This window comes from Muntiacus reevesi, chromosome 6, assembly GCF_963930625.1.
Source record: "Muntiacus reevesi chromosome 6, mMunRee1.1, whole genome shotgun sequence".
Classification (NCBI taxonomy): domain Eukaryota; kingdom Metazoa; phylum Chordata; class Mammalia; order Artiodactyla; family Cervidae; genus Muntiacus; species Muntiacus reevesi.
In genome coordinates, this window is record NC_089254.1 from 32701167 (window position 1) to 32721399 (window position 20233).

At 39.1% G+C, this 20233-nt stretch overlaps 1 pseudogene; it reads right to left on the minus strand.

The window, feature by feature from the left end:
• Window positions 1-2829: 2829 nt before the first annotated feature.
• LOC136170299 (protein ILRUN pseudogene) lies at window positions 2830-4038 on the minus strand (annotated as a pseudogene).
• Between the last annotated feature and the right edge of the window lie 16195 nt (window positions 4039-20233).

Here is a 20233-nt window from a genome sequence, read left to right on the forward strand (position 1 = left end):
TTCTTTTTGGAAGCAGATGATGGTAAATTAATGTACAAGTAAACAATCTCTTAAAAATCTAGTAGAACCACTGTTAATTGAAAGCTAATTTCTGTAAAAAAGTAAAACATCTGATAAGTTTTAATAGTGTTAACAAATTATCCCTTCAACCAATATTGGTTGTTCTAGTATGTGCCAAGAACCATTCCAGGACAGTTTTTCCTAGACCTTGGATAGAAATCAAGATGGGAGATAAATCTTGATGTTCTCAGATTAGTTCTCAAAGCAATTTCAAATCCTTAAGGACAAGGATCACCAGAAGAAATGTCATTGCTGTAGTGAGAGTGGGTCAGATAACAGACAGTATCATTGTCTAATTTAGTGTATATCAAAGAGGGGGGCTAGTGGTAATGTTGAGTTTTGAGTTGGAAGAGATTCACTATAAATAATGTTTTCTTTGTAGAGATGAGACACACAAGAAACTTACCAAGAGCTAAATGAGTTAAAGCAAAAATATCAAATTATAAGGACAGGACAGTTTCATTCCTCATGAGTATAAATTCATCTGGCTGAATAAATGCCATATGCCAGAAGTTTTGCTAAATGAGTGTTTCTGACAAGACCCTGCCATGATCTATTGTCAAAAATCCCTGGCCTTATGGTAATGGGTACCTTAGCTGTCCTTGAACAGAAGATTTAGAAGGAAGAAATTTAAGTGGGACTATATTTTCCCCAAAACACATGGTGTCCAGGTTGTCATAGAGCAAGTAAGCAGAAATGTTCTCAGTGCTCACTGACAGGTAGAAATATGATACACTTACTTGAGGCTGCTATGGATTTGTGTGGACAGAGATCTTACTTTACGTAGGAGGAGGAACTTAACTAGCAAAATAATTTAAAACCTCACAAGTGATCAGAGTATCATCCTAGAAAATAACAAGTTTTGAGTCACAGAGAGTTCTACAGGCTGTGATGGATCTGGATTAAACAGTTTTGGTTAGACAGAGATGAGGCATTTGGTAGATATTTTCACAGGCATAGACAACAAGTATGTGATAAGAGTATTTGATATAATTCTCATTACAGCCTAAATATTAATAGCCAAAATCTGTTTAGAAATGGAATTTTGATATAACTACCATGTAACTACTTAAAATTTAAGAATATTTTGGCAAAAAAAAATGTAATTACAACTAATTACTATGCAATTTTCAGTAAAATCAATCTGGAGTAAAATATTTAAATGTTATATATATTACATAAATAAACCTAAATAAAATATACACATATACAATCTGTAATGTTAAATGCTAAAATTTAAAATCAATACCTCTGGGTGTGTGAAGTTATAAACATTTGGTTTTATAATATTTTTTACACCATATTTTAAATTTACCTACTATTAACTGGTACTGATTATTCATAAAATGTCAGTAAATCAATGATTCTATTTCTTACAACAGGCAGAATTCTGTCTTGACAAGGCTTTTTCTCTCTGTACCTAGTAAATGTCCTAGAAATAAACTGCTTTGTATTTAGTATTTAAATGCTAAACAACTTCAGCCACCCATTATAGACTTACCATGGAAAACAGCCTGCATGGAGTAATATACTTTTTTTTTTTCCCCAGCAGAGAGACAATTTTTAAGAGTGAAATTATTATCCTAAACTTTGGTATAATCCATAGCCATCAGCAGTTCTCAGGTCAACAATATCACCTTCCCCTAGGAACCTGCTAGAAAAACAAATGCCCAAACCCAACTCTGATACTGAATCAAAAACACTAAGTGCGGAGCCCAGCAATCTGTGTTTTAACAAACAGTGCAAGAGATTCTAAACTCTAAGTTTGAGAACCACAATCTGCACTACTATACACAAATAAAAGTTTCAGCAGCTTCTACCTGTCTAGATTCACAGCAGGAGACTTCAATATAGTCAACTTAGGTCAGATGCTCCTTGAATGCTAAGGTCTAAACTTTTTTTCTTCTTTCTCCGAGAGCATTCCAAATTAAATAAGATAAATTGCTCTTCTGCTAAATAATTTTGGTCCGAGAGATTATGAACTTTAAAAACTTTGTGTTTTAAAGCTCTCAGCATCAGGGCTTTACTCAACCAACCAAAATCAACCACCAGGAACCAGCCACCATCACCTTAGCAAAGCACTTAAGGCACTATTTAATTAGGAAGCATAGGGAGAAATAGAACAAGAAATCAAATCCGTAAGATTGTCATAGAAAAATCAGAGTACTTAAAATCACGATTAACTCAAACAATTCTCAGACTTATTCATCACACAGCAAAATACAAAATATCGTTTGAGTCATTTCAGACTGTGGGTGAGGATATCAACAGAAAGACACACAAACAAGGTAAAGGGGAAGCTCAACAACATTTAGGATAAATAACTGAGCCTTTTTCTCAGGAAAAATAGCCCACCCCACACCAAAAAAAAAAAAAAAAAAAAAAAAAAACCCAGTAGGAATGAATTCCAAAGGAGTGTTTTTGCTCAACACTTAGTACACATTTACACTGGAAAAATGGTTGGTGATATTCTTGACTTCTTTCTTTTTTATCGCTAAAGGTAAAGAACTTTGTTCTTTCAACACCCAAGCCAGAGCAGAGAGACAGTAGTGAACTATAAACGTGGATGGAGTGAGTAATATCCATAGTACATGGAGATGGGGTGGAGGGAGGTTTTTGTGCTGTTGGCAGGAGAGCTAGGCCGTCTTAAGGAACATTCTAGGCTTCTCTGGTTGCCATGAAGGAGTATCACAAAATACAAGGCCCACCACCTCTCCCTTCTCGTCTTCTGCCTACCTAGCTGAGAGCCGCTTCTGCCGAGGGACAGGTTTACAGAGCTCGGTGAGAGTCTCCCCATCTTGCTGGGTTTGGTCGGTGCAGGAGCCCAAGTGTTTTTGCTGATGGCCTCCAACCAGAATCCCCTGCGTCTTTTAAATTCTTCTCACCTGATTTGTTGTTGTTCTGGGGCGAGGCAAACGGATTGAAGTTTCGCTCTCCCTTGTGATGTGGCTGCGAGTGGCACATTGTTTCAAAGGTGACACTTCTCACTCCTAAAGGCCACCCACCTCCACACGGAGGCCTCGGCGGGCGCCCCCGCGGTAGGTCTGCAGCAGCGCTCATGGCGCCGGTCCTGACGCGTCCCTGCTCCCCGGCTGCACACCGGCCGCTGAATCCGGCAGTCTCTCGGGACTCCAGCGATGTCGCCATCGCCACGTTCAGACATCCAGTCTGGTCTCCCCTGACATACGTAAGACAAACCCGTGGAGGCCAGGCCTCTGCCCGACCATCTGCCAGGGTTTTATAAACTGAGCATCAGGAGGTGGGGACTCCTCTTCTCCCAGGGTGACATCTTCCACAAAGGACGCAGAGGGGACACTGACGTTTGGGCTCTCGAACTCATATAACTGCTGCTCCCAGCTCCCAGTTGGTCGTGTCCAGGAAGAAGGTGCAGCCAGGTGCGTTGAGCCGGAAGCTTGGCAAAAACTGGGACTCGGAGGTGAGCACGTCCTGGCCCGCGGTGCCTACGCGGCGGAACTCCCGCATCCGCTCGGAGTCCAGGTCCACCTCCATGCCCTCCCCGGCTGCGGCCCTGTCTCACAACTTCGCCTGTGCCCACCGCCTGGTCGATCTGCTGCGGGCCAGCCTGGAGGCCTGGCTCCTTTGAGGTAGGCCCCTCCTTCTCACCACCTTCGCCAGTAAACTTGCCCAGCCGCGTGCTCCCTCGTTCTTGGCTTCCCGCGAGCCGCCCCCAGGACCTCTGCCTCCGCTGCCTCCGCCTCCTCCCCACCACGCCCGCTGGAGGCAGGTGAGATGAGCCAGAGCATTCAAACAAATCCAAGTGTGCGCGTGGGACAGGTCAATCCAAGAGGCCGGATGAAACATCAGAACCACAAGGAGATGCGCAGAGAGAACATCTCAGGTGGTCAGTGGCTCAGTCGTGATGCCTGAATACCGTGTATAAAATGCAAAATCCAGAGGTCTGATAAGGCCATCTTCTACAAAGGTGTGGATGATTCGTGAATTACAAATAGGAACCATGCCCGCGTTCTGTGAAAGCCCTTCCAGTTAAGTTCACCTGAAATCCTTTTTTGGAAATTGGCAGAAGCAAGTAATGAATAAATAAATAAAATTTAAATACTAAGTTAAATCAGGTCAACAGAAAAGTCAGAAGCTAAAGCAAACTCCAGCAAGTGGCAAAATATGTATAAAAGTCAGGAGTGGCTAGAGTCTTTGTCTTTTGGAGACTGCATGCCCCAATATTATAAAGTGCCCTAATTATATCGCCATCACCTGGGGCTCCTTGTTCTATATGAAACATATCTTAAAAATAAAACATTTAATGGGGCATCTCTATCTTTTTTGACTAACACCTGTGTTTCTAGGTGTTTCCGCGATAAATTCCTTTAAGCTATAATTAAAACAAATCAATTTACAGGAAGATGTTAGAAGTTTCTTGACGTGTTACCTGGGGTTAGATTTAAGAATGTCATCCCCTGAAGGTTTTTTTTTTTTCCACTAGGCTTTCCATTATTAACCAGAAAACAATGTAAATTCATAATCTCTTGGCAAAAATTTCGATATCCCGCAACTCTCAAGCAAACTGTAAGTTTCAGAAGTCATTCTGATTGTGTTTTAATCTACAGAAAAGTAAGTCTGGTTTGTGGTTCAGTTCATTGAGTATTCTGCCAATGAAACTATATAATTTCAATGTCCATTTTAGAGAGTTTGCTGTTCTTTTTCTTTCCCTTGGAAATCTGACTTGAATACTATTGATTTTTTTTTTTTATCCCTCAAGAGGGGAAAAGAATGAGTTAGATCAAAGAAACACTATGAAACCTAATATAAATGCTGATAGTGGGCTGTTACTTATAATGGAACAAGCACATCCTAGGTAAAATGTTCAGATACTACCAGACATTCTGTTGCAGGAAGGTGGACCCCTTTCAGTGCCCAAAAGTGGGCTCTTGTCTAACACTCAGAAATTAATTGTCCGAGGAGACACATGTGCTGACAAAGCAAGAGATTTTATTGGGAAAGGGCGCCCTGGTGGAGAGCAGTAGGGTAAGGAAGCCCAGGAGAACCACTCTGCCATGTGGCTCGTGGTTTTATAGTGATGGTATTAGCTTCCAGGTTGTCTTTAGCCAATCATTCGGACTCAGAGTCCTTCCTGGTGGTGCATGCCTTGTTCAGCCAAGATGGATGCCAGTGAGAAGGATTCTGGGAAGTGGTCGGACATGTGGTGTCTCCTTTTGACCGTTCCCAAACTCTTGTGGTTGGTGGTGGTTTATTAGTTCCGTGTTCCTTACCAGGACCTCCTGTCGTAAAACAACTCCTGCAGATGTTACTATGGTGCCTGGCCAGGGTGGGCGGTTTCAGTCCGTGTGCTTCCCCTAACAATTCTGCTTTTCCATTGCACATGGCACCCCATCCTTTTCTCCCATCACCACCTTGCCCCCCAATTACTCCCTCTGGGCTATGCTCTTCATACACTTCTCTCAGCAATCCCATTCCCTCTGCAGTGACAACACTGTTCATCTGTTTGAACATCACTGGCATGGACATCAATGTTGATAACATCTGATATGCACTAATACTACTTCTAACACCATCGTGGGTGATTAAACAGTAAATTATACTAAATACAAAAAATGCCTTCTGATTGGAGAAAGCATCACAGTTTTTGTTGCCACTGTCACTATTCAATCATTATCACACTTTTAGTTTATGTTTCTGCATTTATCTGTCTGAATATAGAAGAAGCAGCTGATGCTAAAGATCTCTGGCCTTTTACTGGAGAAATTAAAAGCAAACAGTGCTTGACTTTAGTTTTCTTACATCTCTTTACACTCTTGTTCTTTTTATGACTCCAGACTAAAACAATTTGCAAATCCTTTTAATTCTCACTTATGCTAAAGTACAAAATAGAGACCAGACTTTAAAATTCCATAAACAGGCAACACCAATTAGGCCACATAAGCATAACTTAATTTAACTTACTTTACAGAACCAACAAAACTTACTGACTTCTTGCAAATGCCCCTAAAAATCATAAACAGAACTTAAGCTGTTCCCCTAAATTGGCATGTGGTGTCCACGTTTAAACAACCCCCTGTCAGTAGGGGAGAATCAGTGCTATCACCTGTCACTGTATGGCATAAACAGCCTCTGTTTTTTCACATACAAGCTGTCCTATAGCAATACCCCTGAGCCTCATTCCCATGAGGGTTTGAGAGTTTCCAGTGCAGGAATTGTTTTTATGTGCACAATAAACTATTGCTAATTACTATTTTAATGATCTGGTCATTTTAGTCTTGCTATTTCTGGATGTTGGACACTAATAAATGTATTCAGTAATTGACTACTTCATGTCATCTCTGCCAGAGAATGATTTCACTTTGATTTTGCATCTTCAATAATACACTTGGCTTTGCAGTCTACTATCTACAGCACAGCAATAATAATCCTTTTAAAATGTTAATTTATGCTCAGAGCTCTCTAATTGTTTCTCTCTCAGGGTAAAAACTCAAGTGTAAATATAGCCTTAAAGATCTCTCCCATTAATCTCTCAACTATTTGAATTTCTCTCTACCTCACTCCCCTCATGCACTCAGCTTCTTTCCAGGATACATCAGACCTGATACATTCATTTTTCCATGATTTTAGAAGAAATTAAATAGTAAAAATTTTATGGGTCCCTAAAGAATGTCGTGGGTTCCAGGCACTCTGCCTCCAGGGCCTGGTGGCCAGGAGAGCCCTGCTCCTTAAGCTTTCTGAGGAATTTGCCTTATACTTGTCAAGGAATATCTGGAACTTGATATCTTCAAATAGCCTAGGTGTGTTGTAAGGAATACTTTTTATAATTTAAATGGGTGTTAAGATGATCTGTCAGGTAAGACCATGTGAGTGAAAGAGATTATTACACCCACAGGTCCTGGAAGGGGAGACACATGCAGGGGGCTATAGAGCAGGGGTTCCAAGGAGCCATGAGAAAGTGAGGACTGTGGGCAAGTGCCTTTATTGTGGGGCAGAGTGAAATATACAAGGAAGAGGCATGAGGGGATTTCACAGGTGCATGTGAATGTCAGGAGGTCACAGTCAGGGAGAGTGAGAAGGGGAACTTCTTATCACAGTGCTGCACCTGGTTACTGGGAAGGGTGCTCACTGGATGTTCACTGGGATACTGAAGCATCAGGAAATAGGAACAATTAAAACTTTATACTACATGGGATTAATTTCCACCTATGTCCTCTCCCAAAGTTCTTCCTTGCCCTTACTATAAAAATATTCAAAACTCCCACATTTCTTATGCTCCTCGCTCATCTTTTTTTATTTAATCTGCATTGCATTTTTTAAGATCTGATATATTTTATTTGCTTGTTTATTTTGTTAAGTATCTCCTCCAACAAGAATGAGTGTTACACAAAAAATGTTTTGTGCATTGCTTTTTTTCAAGCTCCTAAAGGTACAGTCTGAAATAAGCCTACCCTGTAATAGATATTCAAAACATAAAGCTGGTAAAATTGAATGCAACTGGAAAGGGTAAGGTAGTTTCTTACAAAACCAAAAATGTACTTGTCACACCACTTAGAAGCTGCACTTTAGCATTTTTGCAGATAAAATTGATTTCATCATTGTATTTATGCTGCTACTGCTGCTAGGTCACTTCAGTTGTGTCTGACTCTATACGACCCCATGGACCGCAGCCTACCAGGCTCCTCCGTCCATAGGACTTTCCAGACAAGAGTACTGGAGTGGGGTGCCATTGCCTTCTCCATGTATTTATGCTAGTATTTAGAAAATAATTGGGTTTTAATACATTAATATTTATTCTGCAACTCCGCTGAACTCATACATAACTTCTAACAAATGTTTCTGGATTTTAAGGAGTTTCTGTATATGAGATCATACGTAGATCTCATTGTATTTCTGTAATAGTTTTACTTCTTCCTTTCCGATCTAGACTGTTTTTCGATTTCTTGTCTAACTACCCTGCTTAGAAAATCCAGCTTGTACTGAAGTGACAGAAGAGCACATTTTTGTCCCATTCCTGATCTTAGGGGCAGTATATTCAGTCTTTCCCACATTGCTAGCTGTGGTTTTTTCATAGACTATTTTATCAAATGAAATTCACTTCTAGTTCTATTTTGTTGAATACTTTTTCTTTTTTTAGAGGTGTATATTTTGTCAAAATTTGATTCTGAGTCTATCTAGTTAATTATGCAGATTTTTGTCCTATAGTGCATTACATTGATTTTCATATGCTAATGCAACTTTATATTTCTGGGAGAAACTTCACCTTGTCATGTTCTATAATCCTTTTTATATGTTGCTAGATTTACTTTGCTAGTATTGTGTTGAAGGTTTTTATGTCTAAAGCATACTGACTATAGTTTTGGGTTTTTGTCTGACGTTGGTATTAGGTTATATATGGATCTCGTAGAATCCATGGGGAAGTGACCTTCCTCTACTTTTTGGAAAAGTTTCAGAAGGTTTGTTATTAATTCTTCAATAAACATTTGGTACAATTCACTAATGAAGCTGTCCATACCTGAGCTTTTCTTTGTTGGAAGTTTTTAAATTATCAGTTCAATCTTTACTTGTTAGATCTAATTAGATTAACTTTCTTGTTGTCAGTTTTTATAGTTTGTGTCTTACTAAGAATTTATCCATTTCATCTAAGTTATCTTATTTGTCACTTTACTTTAGCACCCTCTTCCAACAACACAAGAGAAGACTCTACACATGGACATCACCAGATGGTCAATACTGAAATCAGATTGACTATATGCTTTGCAGTCAACGATGGAAAAGTCCTATACAGTCAGAAAAAACAAGACCAGGAACTGACTGTGGCTCAGATCATGAACTCCTTATTGCCAAATTCAGACTTAAATTGCAGAAAGTAGGGAAAACCACTAGACCATTCAGATATAACCTAAATCAAATACCTTATGATTATACAGTGGAAGTGACAAATAGATTCAAGGGATTAGATCTGATAGAGTGCCTGAAGTACTATGGATGGAGGTTCATGACATTGTATAGGAGACAGTGATCAAGACCATCCCCAAGAAAAAGAAGTGCAAAAAGGCAAAATGGTTGTCTGAGGAGGCTTACAAATAGCTGAGAAAAGAAGGGAAGCTAAAGGCAAAGGAGAAAAGGAAAGATATACCCATTTGAATGCAGAGTTTCAAAAAATAGCAAGGAGAGATAAGAAAGCATTCCTCAGTGATCAGTGCAAAGAAATAGAGGAAAACAATGGAATGGAAAAGACTAGAGATCTCTTCAAGAAAATTAGAGATATCAAGGGAACATTCATGCAAACATGGGCACAATAAAGGACAGAAACAGTATGGACCTAACAGAAGCAGAAGATATTAAGAAGAGGTGGCAAGAGTACACAGAAGAACTGTACAAAAAAGATCTTCATGACCCAGATAACCACGATGGTATGATCACTCACCTAGAGCCAGATATCCTGGAATGGGAAGTCAAGTGGGCCTTAGGAAGCTTCACTATGAACAAAGCTAGTTGAGGTGATGGAATTCCAGTTGAGCCATTTCAAATTCTAAAAGACGATGATGTGAAAATGCTGCACTCAATAAGTCAGCAAATTTGGAAACCTCAGCAGTGGCCACAGGACTGGAAAAGATCAGTTTTTATTCCAATCCCAAAGAAGGGCAATGCCCAAGAATGTTCAAACTACCACACAATTGCATTCATCTCACAAGCTAGCAAAGTAATGATCAAAATTCTCCATGCGAGGCTTTAATAGTATGTGCACTGTGAACTTCCAGATGTTCAAGCTGGATTTAGAAAAGACAGAGGAACCAGAGATTAAATTGCCAACATGTGTTGGATCATCAAAAAAGCAACAGAGTTCCAGAAAAACATCTACTTCTGATTTATTGTCTATGCCAAAGCCTTTGACTGTGTGGATCACAAGAAACTGTGGAAAATTCTGAAAGAGATGGGAATACCAGACTACCTCTCGCATGCAACTTAAGAAGCAACAGTTAGAACTGGACATGGAACAACAGACTGGTTCCAAATCTGGAAAGGAGTATGTCAAGGCTGTATATTGTCACCCTGCTTATTTATCTCACATGCAGAGTACATCAGGCAAAATGCTGGCTGGATGAAGCACAAGGTGGAATCAAGATTGCTGGGAGAAATATCAATAACCTCAGATTTGCAGACTCCACACTTATGGCAGAAAGTGAAGAAGAAATAAGAACCTCTTGATGAAAGTGAAAGAGAAGAGTGAAAAAGGTGGCTTAAAACTCAACATTCAGAAACTAAGATCATGGCATCCAGTCCCATCACTTCATGGCAAATAGATGGGGAAACAATGGAAAGAGTGACAGACTTTATTTTGGTGGGCTGCAGATGGTGACTGCAGCCATGAAATTAAAAGACACTTGCTCCTTGAAAGGAAAAGTTATGACCAACCTAGACAGCATGTTAAAAAGTAGAGACATTACTTTGCCAACAAAGGTGTGTCTAGTTAAAGCTATGGTTTTTCCAGTAGTCAAGTATGGATGTGAGAGTTGAACTATAAAGAAAGCTGAGTGAGGAAGAATTGATGCTTTTGAACAGTGGTGTTGGAGAAGACTTTTGAGAGTCCCTTGGACTGCAAGGAGATCTGACCAGTCCATCCTAAAGGAAATCAGTCCTGAATATTCATTGGAAGGACTGATGTTGAAGCTGAAACTCCAATACTTTGGCCACCTCATGTGAAAAACTGACTCACTGGAGAAAACCCTAAGGCTGGGAAAGACTGAAGACAGGAGGAGAAGAGGATGACAGAGGATGAGATGGCTGGATGGCATTACCAACTCGATGGACATGAGTTTGAGTAAGCTCAGGGAGTTGGTGATGGACAGGGAGGCCTGGCCTGCTGCAGTCCATGGAGTCACAAAGAATCAAATATGACTGAGCGATTGAACTGAACTGAACTGAATATTATCCCCTTATTTTCATATCATTCTTTGTTTCTATATTAGTAATAGGTTTCACTCTTACATTCCTGACTTTAAGAATTTAGCCCTTTTCTCCCTTGCTCTCTCGCTCTCTCACTATCTTCGCTGGGTAAACCCAGGTAAAGTTTTATCTATTTATTAATCTTTTAGAAATAAATCAGTTTTGTTGCTTTACTGAGCATTATTTCTCTATTTCTATTTCATTAGTTCCTATTCTAATATTTTTAATTATTTCCTTCTGTTTCCTTAAATTTAGTTTGTTCTTTTTTTTTCTCAGCTTACTGATTTGACATCTTTCTTTTTTAATATAGGCATGTGTTTTCCAGAAGAGGAAAGATGTCACATGAAAGAAGGTAGATTTTAGTCACTCAATCGTGGCTTATTATCTAATTCCAGGATTTAGTAAGACATCTAAGTTAGATAAGTTATTTGACCTCTGTGAAGCTTGGTTTCCTTATGTGTAAAACAGAGATTGTAATTCATATCCTTAAGTTTTGTGACAGAAATCATGAATTATGTAGACTTTCTGACATGGTACGTGGGAGAAACAAGTTTTCAATACATTTTATGTAGTATTTATGGCAGCAGATTCACTTATCTGTTATCAGGACGAAAACAGATTTAAGAACATCTGTATCAGAGGAGAAATATGCATTTAAGATACATACACATAAGAGAAAAGATAGCATTCATCATACTCATAATGTGTGTGTAGGAGAGATTTTCTTATCAGAGACAAAGAATCATATCCCTAGAAGAGAACCAAATAAATATTTTGCATATGGTAATTCAAATACTCAAATAACCAAGATACGCATGTGTCCTATTCTTTCACAACAAGGAAAATGGAAGTCATATCAGACTACTTTTTTAAGAAGTAATTAATGAAATCATTAAAGAATTCTACTCTTCAGTGTGTATTTCCAAAAGCAATTCTTTTGGCATATGATTTTTCTCTTTGATAAATAAACATGATATATCTTTGATAAATGAGCTATGCAAGCCTTATATGAGCATTCTTTTTATTTTTTAATATTTCAGAATACTGAAAGCAATAACAGAATGCTGGAGACATCAGCAAATTTTGAGTAGCTGAGTACTCAAATTGTGTACTTGGTCCCTAACATCTTAAAATAAACATAGAACAGATATGAAAGTAGGGAAAATAAAGAATTTTATCAGCCTCAGTAGAGAAGTAAGTATGGTTTCTCATCATGTAAGACTTTCTAAATATTTTTATGTAAAAGAAAGTGCATTAGAATATTTCTGTAAATATCACATATTTTAAATTGAATGAAAGACATCTGCATCAAAATTGATTCCCCCCCCCCCAAAAAAAAACAGAAAGTGGGAATTACTTATTACTTGACATTGTAGATTGACTGAGAATTTTTTCGGCAGCAGGAGAAGGATGACAGTCATAGACATTTAGTATTTAAGATTAAAAAGTAGTATAATTACTAAGTATTACTACACTAAAATACACTAGATTTTTTTTCATTTTGATGTGTTTTATTTTTAATATACTCACATGAAAGACTTAATGATTGCATACCCCAGAATGTACAATATTAAATGATGTTAAATAATTAAATCCAATACATGTAAGATGTCAAATTTTTTAGTATTTGACATCTTGAGTCCTATTTTTCAGCTATATTCTGAAATAGAAGCTTTAATTTTTGTGTCAAAAGGAACACTTACATAATTAGATGAGAGTTCAATTAATTAATTGTGTTTCCTAATGAAAGAGTTGTCAGCTTCTTAAGTGAAAATATATTGTTATGGTGGGAATTAGAGTATTCATGTAATTAAAATAGGAAATATTGTTTTTAGCAGCTATTAAGTATCATGCCATGCCCTTAAGTAATACTGTGCTGACTAGCCTATTAAAACAGAAGCAACAGAGTAGAAAAATAATATGATTGAAAAATACTTCATATTAGTGGAATTTCACTGGAATTTATTTTTTTAATATATACCTATACAAATCCCACCATACTAGCTTTTTATTCATGCTAGTGGAAATGCATTATAAGTGATACATTGTTTTGTTCTTCTATTGTTTATTTTTCTGTTATGGCATTTAATACTAAGATAAATGTAAACCATGAATTTGAATATATATCATGTTTTTATATTTTTTACAAAGCCTGGTGTATTTTCCTGACCAAGTTCTGTGACCTTTTTGGTAAAAATACTCTGGTTCCCTTTCCCATTTTCATTTCTAATGGACTGAATGGTGCTTGAAACACCCCTCATCTCCAGACATGAGCAACATACCATGTGGTCTTAGTGATTAGGTCAGATGGTGCTGGGTAATCTGGTCTAAACCAAATCAGATTCCATCCCCTAAATTTTGCTTCTTTGTTTCTCTGAGTTTGGTCCATTGTTACAGATAAGTCTGGAGCTCCTGCTGCCTATTTATGCCAGCATACATATAATGGAATCATGCCTGAAAAGCAAGCCACAGGAAAAGAAAACAAGCCTGGGATTGAGGAATTAATGTCTCTTCTCTTCCAGGATCTGGATACAGACAGACATGGTGAAAGCCAGGCTGTTCTCTGAATTTCTAATTAAATAAATCAATAAATTATCTCTTTTGTTTAAGCCAATTTAAGTTGATGTTCTGTCCAAATATAAGTATCCTCACTAATACAGGCAGGATAGAAAATTCTTATCTCATATGCAACAAACTAGAGCACAAAAAAATGTCTAGAAAAACATTCTGTAAATGCTCTACTATCTTGGTACATGCAGTATACCTGTGGCATCTATATTTGTTCTGAGATAAAGTATATTAAAAATAAGTGGATAATCTTACATAAGCTTCATAAATTAGTCTATACACATGTATATTTCAGCTTTCTTTTTATGGGGATATATTTATTGGGGGAAGGGTAAGGAGGTCAGCCAGTTCAAATATTAAAAATCTTAAAGAACCTAGTTTCCTCATACATCTAATGAAGACTTTTGGACCTTCTGATTTCTCACTTTCCATTCATCCCTTGTGTGCTAAGTCACTTCAGCTGTGTCCAACTCTTTGTGATCCTATGGACCGTAGCCTGCCAGGCTCTTCTGTTCATAGAAATCTTCAGGCAAGAATACTGGAGTGGTTGCCATTCCCTTCTCCAGGAGATTTTCCCAACCCAGGGATTGAACCTGCATCTCTTATACCTCCTACATTGACAGGCAGGTGTTCTTACCAGAAGTACCATCTGGGAAGCCCTTTCACCCCTAAATAAGACTAACAAACATATTTGTGCTTTTAAGCAATGGTTTTTGCCTATCTAGTTGTAAATGTTCCAAAACTACCTGGCTACTTCTTTTTGAGAGTTTTTAATTTTTGCAATCATCTCATCATATATTCTATGAAATGATTTTGTACTTAGAAGCTATTATGTCATTCTAAATAGACACACAAGCACATGGAAAAATGCTTGACATCACTAATTATTAGGGAAATGCAAGTTAAAACTACAATGAGGTATCACATCACATCAGTCAGAATGGCCATCACCAAATGTCCATAAATAATAAATGCTGGAGAGGGTGTAGCGAAAAAGGAACCCTTGTGCAATGTTGATGGGAATGCAAATTGGTAAAGCCACTGTGGAGAACAGTATGGCAGCGCCTTACAAAACTGAAAGTAGACCTACCATATGATCCTGCAATCTCACGCCTGGGCATCCTGGGGAAAATTCTAATTTGAAAAGATGCATGCACTCCAATGATAATCTAATATGGTGCAGTAGAAGGACATGAACTCATCTTTTCCTGCAAGAACACCAAAATCACAACTGGTTGCTGAACAACCATGGACAGGAGAATGTCAGATCCCACCAAAAAAAATACCCCACATCCAAAAGCAAAGGAGAAGCCCCAACAAGATGGTAGGAGGGACACAATCACATTTAAAATCAAATTTCAGACATGCCAGAGACACTTGGAGAGCGTAAACAAAACAATGTGCACACCAGGACCCAGGGAAAGGAGCAGTCACCTCCACAAGAGACTGAACCAGACCTGCCTTTGAGTGTCTCCTGCGGAGGCAGAGGTCAGCAGTGGCCTGCCGCAGGGACGGGGGCTCTGGCTGCAGGCCTGGGAAGCGTGGCCTGTGGCATAAGTCCTTTTGGAGGAGATAGCCATAAGCTCCACTATGGAGCCGCTGAGCAGACAACGCACAAACTGGAAGCAATTATACCAAAGCACTTCTTGCACTGTTGCAAAAATTCTAGGGCCCACAACAGATATCCCAACCTGGGGATTCGGCAAAGGGACTGACAATCCTCGGGGAATTTGACTTTGAAGACCAGGAGGATTTGATTACAGCACCTCCCCAGGACTGGGGAGACAGACTCTTGGAGGGCACAACAAAACCTGGTGCACGCCAGGACCCAGGAGAAGGGAGCGATGGCCCCACAGGAGACTGAGCCGGACGTGCCTGTGAGAGTCTGCGAGTCTCCGGGGGAGGCGTGGGTCAGTAGTGGTGTGCCATGGGGTCAGGGCACGGACTGCAACAGCTGGGTGCTGGCATAGTCCTTTTGAAGGAGCTTGCCATTATCCCCACCATAGATTGGCCTCAGGCAAAACTACAGGGAGGGAACACAACCCCACTCATCAGCAGGAAACTGGATTAAAGACTGACTAAGAATGGCCTTGCCCAACAGAGCAAACCCAGCTTATCCCACAGCCTGTCGTTCCCACCAGGAAGCTTCCATAAGCCTCTTCTCCTCATCCATCAGAGGGCAGACAAAAGGAAAACCACAATCACAGAAAACTGACCAACGGATCACATGGGTCGTAGCCTTGTCTAACTCAATGAAACTATGAGCCATTCTATGTAGGGCTTCCCAAGAGGGATGGATCGCTGTGGAGACTTCTCACAAAATGTGACCCACTTAGAAGGGAGTGGCAAGCCACTTCAGCATTCTTACCTTGATAACCCCATGAACAGTATGAAAAGGCAAAAAGATAGGAAACTGAAAGATGAACTCCCAAGGGTGGTAGGTGCACAATATGCTACTGGAGAAGAGCAGAGAAATAGCTCCAGGAGGAACGAAGAGGCGGAGCCAAAGCAGAAACAACACTCAGTTGTGGATGTGTCTGGTGATAGAAGTAATATCTGGTGCTGTAAAGAGTAATATTGCACAGGGATCTGGAATGTTAGGTCCATGAATCAAGGCAAATTGGAAGTGGTCAAATAGGAGATGGCAAGAGTGAACGTCGACATTTTAGGAATCAGTGAGCTAGAATGAACTAGAATGGGCAAATTTAATTCAGATGACCATTATATCTACTAGTGTGGGCAAGAATCCCTTAGAAGAAATGGAGTAGCCCACAGAGTAAATGAAAGACACTGAAATGAAGTACTTGGGTGCAATCTTAAAAGTGACAGAATGATCTCTGTTCATTTCTGAGGCAAAAAATTCAATTTCACAACAATCCAAGGCTATGTCCCAACTACTAATGCCAAAGAAGCCGAAGTTGAATGGTTCTATGATGATCGACAAGACCTTCTAGAACTAACACCAAAAAAAGATGTTCTTTTCATAATAGGGAACTGGAATGCAAAAGTAGGAGGTAAAGAGATCCCTGGAGTTAATAGGCAAGTTTGACCTTGGAGTACAGAGTGAAGCAGGGCAAAGGCTAACAGAGGTTTGCCTTGAGAATGCATTGGTCACAGCAAACACCTTCTTCCAACAACACAAGAGAAGACTGTACACATGGACATCACCAGATGGTCAATACCAAAATCAGATTGATAATATCCTTTGCAGCTGAAGATGGAGAAGTTCTAATGGTCAGCAAAAATATGACCAGGACCTAACCGTGGCTCAGATACAAACTCCTTATTGCAAAATTCAAACTTATATTGAAGAAAGTAGGGAAAACCACTAGGCTATTCAGGTATGACCTAAATCAAATCCCTTATGATTATACAGTGTAAGTGACAAATAGACTAAAGGGGATTACATTTGATAGAGTGTCTGAAGAACCATGGACTGAAGTTCCTAACATTGTACAGGAGGTGGTGATCTAAACCGTTCACAAGAAAAATAAATTTAAATGGCAAAATGACTATCTGAAGAGACCTTACAAATAGCTGAGAAAAGAAGAGAAACAAAAGGCAAAGCAGAAAAGGAAAGATACGTGCATCTGAATGCATGTAGTTCCAAAAAATAGCAAGGAGAGATAAGAAAGTCTTCCTAAGTGAACAATGCAAAGAAATAGAGGAAAACAATAGAATGGGAAAGACTAGAGATATCTTCAAAAAAATTAGAGATGCCAAGGGCCATTTCATGCAAAGATGGGCACAATAAAGGACAGAAACAATATAGACCTAACAGAAGAGGAAGATATTAAGAAGAGGTGGTAAGAATACATAGAACTATACAAAAAAGATCTTCATGACCCAGATAACCACAATGGTGTGATCACTCACCTAGAGCAAGATGTCTTGGAATATGAAATCAAATGGGCCCTAGAAAGCATCACTGTGAACATAGCGAGTGGAGGTGATGGAATTCCAGCTAATCTATTTCAAATCCTAAAAGACGACGCCTTTGACTCTGTGGATCACAACCAACTGTGGAAAATACTTAAAGAGATGGGAATACCAGACCACCTTTCCTGCCTCTTGTGAAACCTGTATGCAGGTTGGAAGCAACAGTTAGAACCAGACATGGAACAGCAGACTGGTTCAATATTGGGAAAGGAGTATGTTAATGCTGTATATTGTCACCCTGCTTATTTAACTTACATACAGAGCACATCATGGGAAATGCCAGGCTGGATAAAGCACAAGTTGGAATAAAGATTTCTGGGAGAAATATCAATAACCTCAGATATGCAAATGACACCACCCTTACAGCAGAAAGCAAAGAGGAACAAAACAGCCTCTTGATGAAGGTGAAAGAGGTGAGTGAAAAGGCTGGCTTAAAACTCAACTTTCAAAAAACTAAAATCAAGGCATTCAGTCCCATCACTTCAATGCAAAGAGTAACAGGCTATTTTCTTGGCTCCAAAATCACTGCAGATGGTGACTGAAGCCATCAAATTAAAAAATGCTTGCTCCTTGGAAGAAAAACTATGACCAACCTAGACAGCATATTAAAAAGCAGAAACATCACTTTGCCAATGAAGCTCCGTACAGTCAAAGCTATGGTTTTTCCATTAGTCATGTATGGTTTTGAGAGTTGGGCCACAAAGAAGGCTGAGTGCCGAAGAATTGATGCTTTTGAACTGTGGTGTTGGAGAAGACTCTTGGGAGTCCCTTGAACAGCAAGGAGATCAAATCAGTCAATCCTAAAGGAAATCAACCCTGAATAGTCATTGGAAGGACTGATGCTGAAGCTGAAGCTCCAATATTTTGGCCACCTAATGTGAAGAGCCAACTCATTGGAAAAGATACTGATGCTGGGAAAGATTGAAGGCAGGAGGAGAAGGGGACAACAGAGGATGAGATGCTTGGATGGCATCACCGACTCAATGGATATGAGTCTGAGCAAGCTCCAGGAGATGAAGGACACAGAAGCCTGGGGTGCTGCAGTCCATGGGGTTGCAAAGAGTGGAACATGACTGAGCGACTGAAAACAACAATGCACCCGATGTTCACAGCAGTGCCATTTACAACATCCAAGACATGCAAACAACCTAATGCTCATCAACAGATGACCTGAAAACCAAGATGGGATATATATGTACAATGGAATATTACTCAGCCATAGAGAAATGAAATAATGCCATATATAGCAATGTGGTTAGACCTTGAGATTGTCATATAAGTGAGGTAAACCAGACAGAGAAAGACAAATATATGATATTGCTTAAATGTACAATCTTATAATGATATAAATGACCTTACAAAACAGAAACAGACCCATAGACATAGAAAACAAACTTATAGTTACCAAAGGGGAAAGGGGTTAGAGGTGGATAAATTAGGAAGTTGGGATTAACAGATACATACTGCTATATATAAAATACATAGCCAATGGGGACCTCCTGTTTAATGCAGGGAACTATATTCAATATTTTGTAATAACCTGTAAGGGAAAATAATCTGCAAAAGAATATATGTATTCAATATATCACAGCTGGTGGCATGTGAATCTTATTGTCATCACATTTTCTCAGAAGTCTCAATATTTTAAAATTTTGCTTTTAAAATAATACACAGAACCCATACGCAATAGATCAAAATATCTTCACCTATCCTCTTGATCATACACCTTGTTTGACAAAATTCATGCTACCTTGCTTCTGTAGAGATTTTAATTAGTGACATTTTAGCATAAAGAGTTTTTCAATAATCATATAATCTTGGTAATACACTGTCATTTGGCATGTAAGATATATTTTTGTCAAAGGTATTAAAGATACTAAAACTTATAATTCCCAGGCTATTCTTTGCATATTTTTTATCTTTACCAATGTATCTCTGGAGCCCAGCATATGTTAGGAATATTTTAATTGTAATAGAAGTATTACATACTCAATAAATATTAAGTAAATATTCCTAGCAATCGTATCTCCCAATGAGTGTAAAAATGAGTTTGAAAAAATAACAACAACCCACCCCTTCATTCTGCCCTTGCCTACCCCTGTCCCATATTGACTTGTAGCTCTAGCCCTGTGACTTAACTGGATTAATGGAAATGTGACGTAGAGAAGGGAAAAGTGCTTCTGCTTTGAGCAAGGCATGCCTGATCTCACTGCTCCTGGGAACTCCACAACCAGCTACTCTGTGAGTGAGGCAAGCAGCACCCGGATGATGAGAAACACTACCCGAATCATCCTCATCCTTCAACTGACACAGAATATACTGTCAGACGTGGTTTGGGACATCACTGACCCAGTCAAGCTGCCTACTAACCAGTGATCAGCTGGACTATCTGAATTAGAACTTTCCAGTGAACTCATAGAATTGGGACCGCCACTGCCACCCCCCTCCCTGCACCAAAATAAAATTATTGATTTAAACCACACGTGTTAGAGTGGTTGCATACTGAACAAAATTTAACTGATATACTTGGGAAATCGAAACTCTTGGGGACATTCATACTAGAAGTCTGAAAGTGATTGGAGAAAGACATTCATAGCAATCAAAACATTTCAAATCCTTTGGAGGACTATGGATTTCTTTTTCCATATTGTGCTCATTGAGAATACAATTGCTATTTACTTATGTGTTTTTTCATTCAGGGTTGTTCATAACAACAAAAATGAAGGTAAAATAAAGTAAAGAG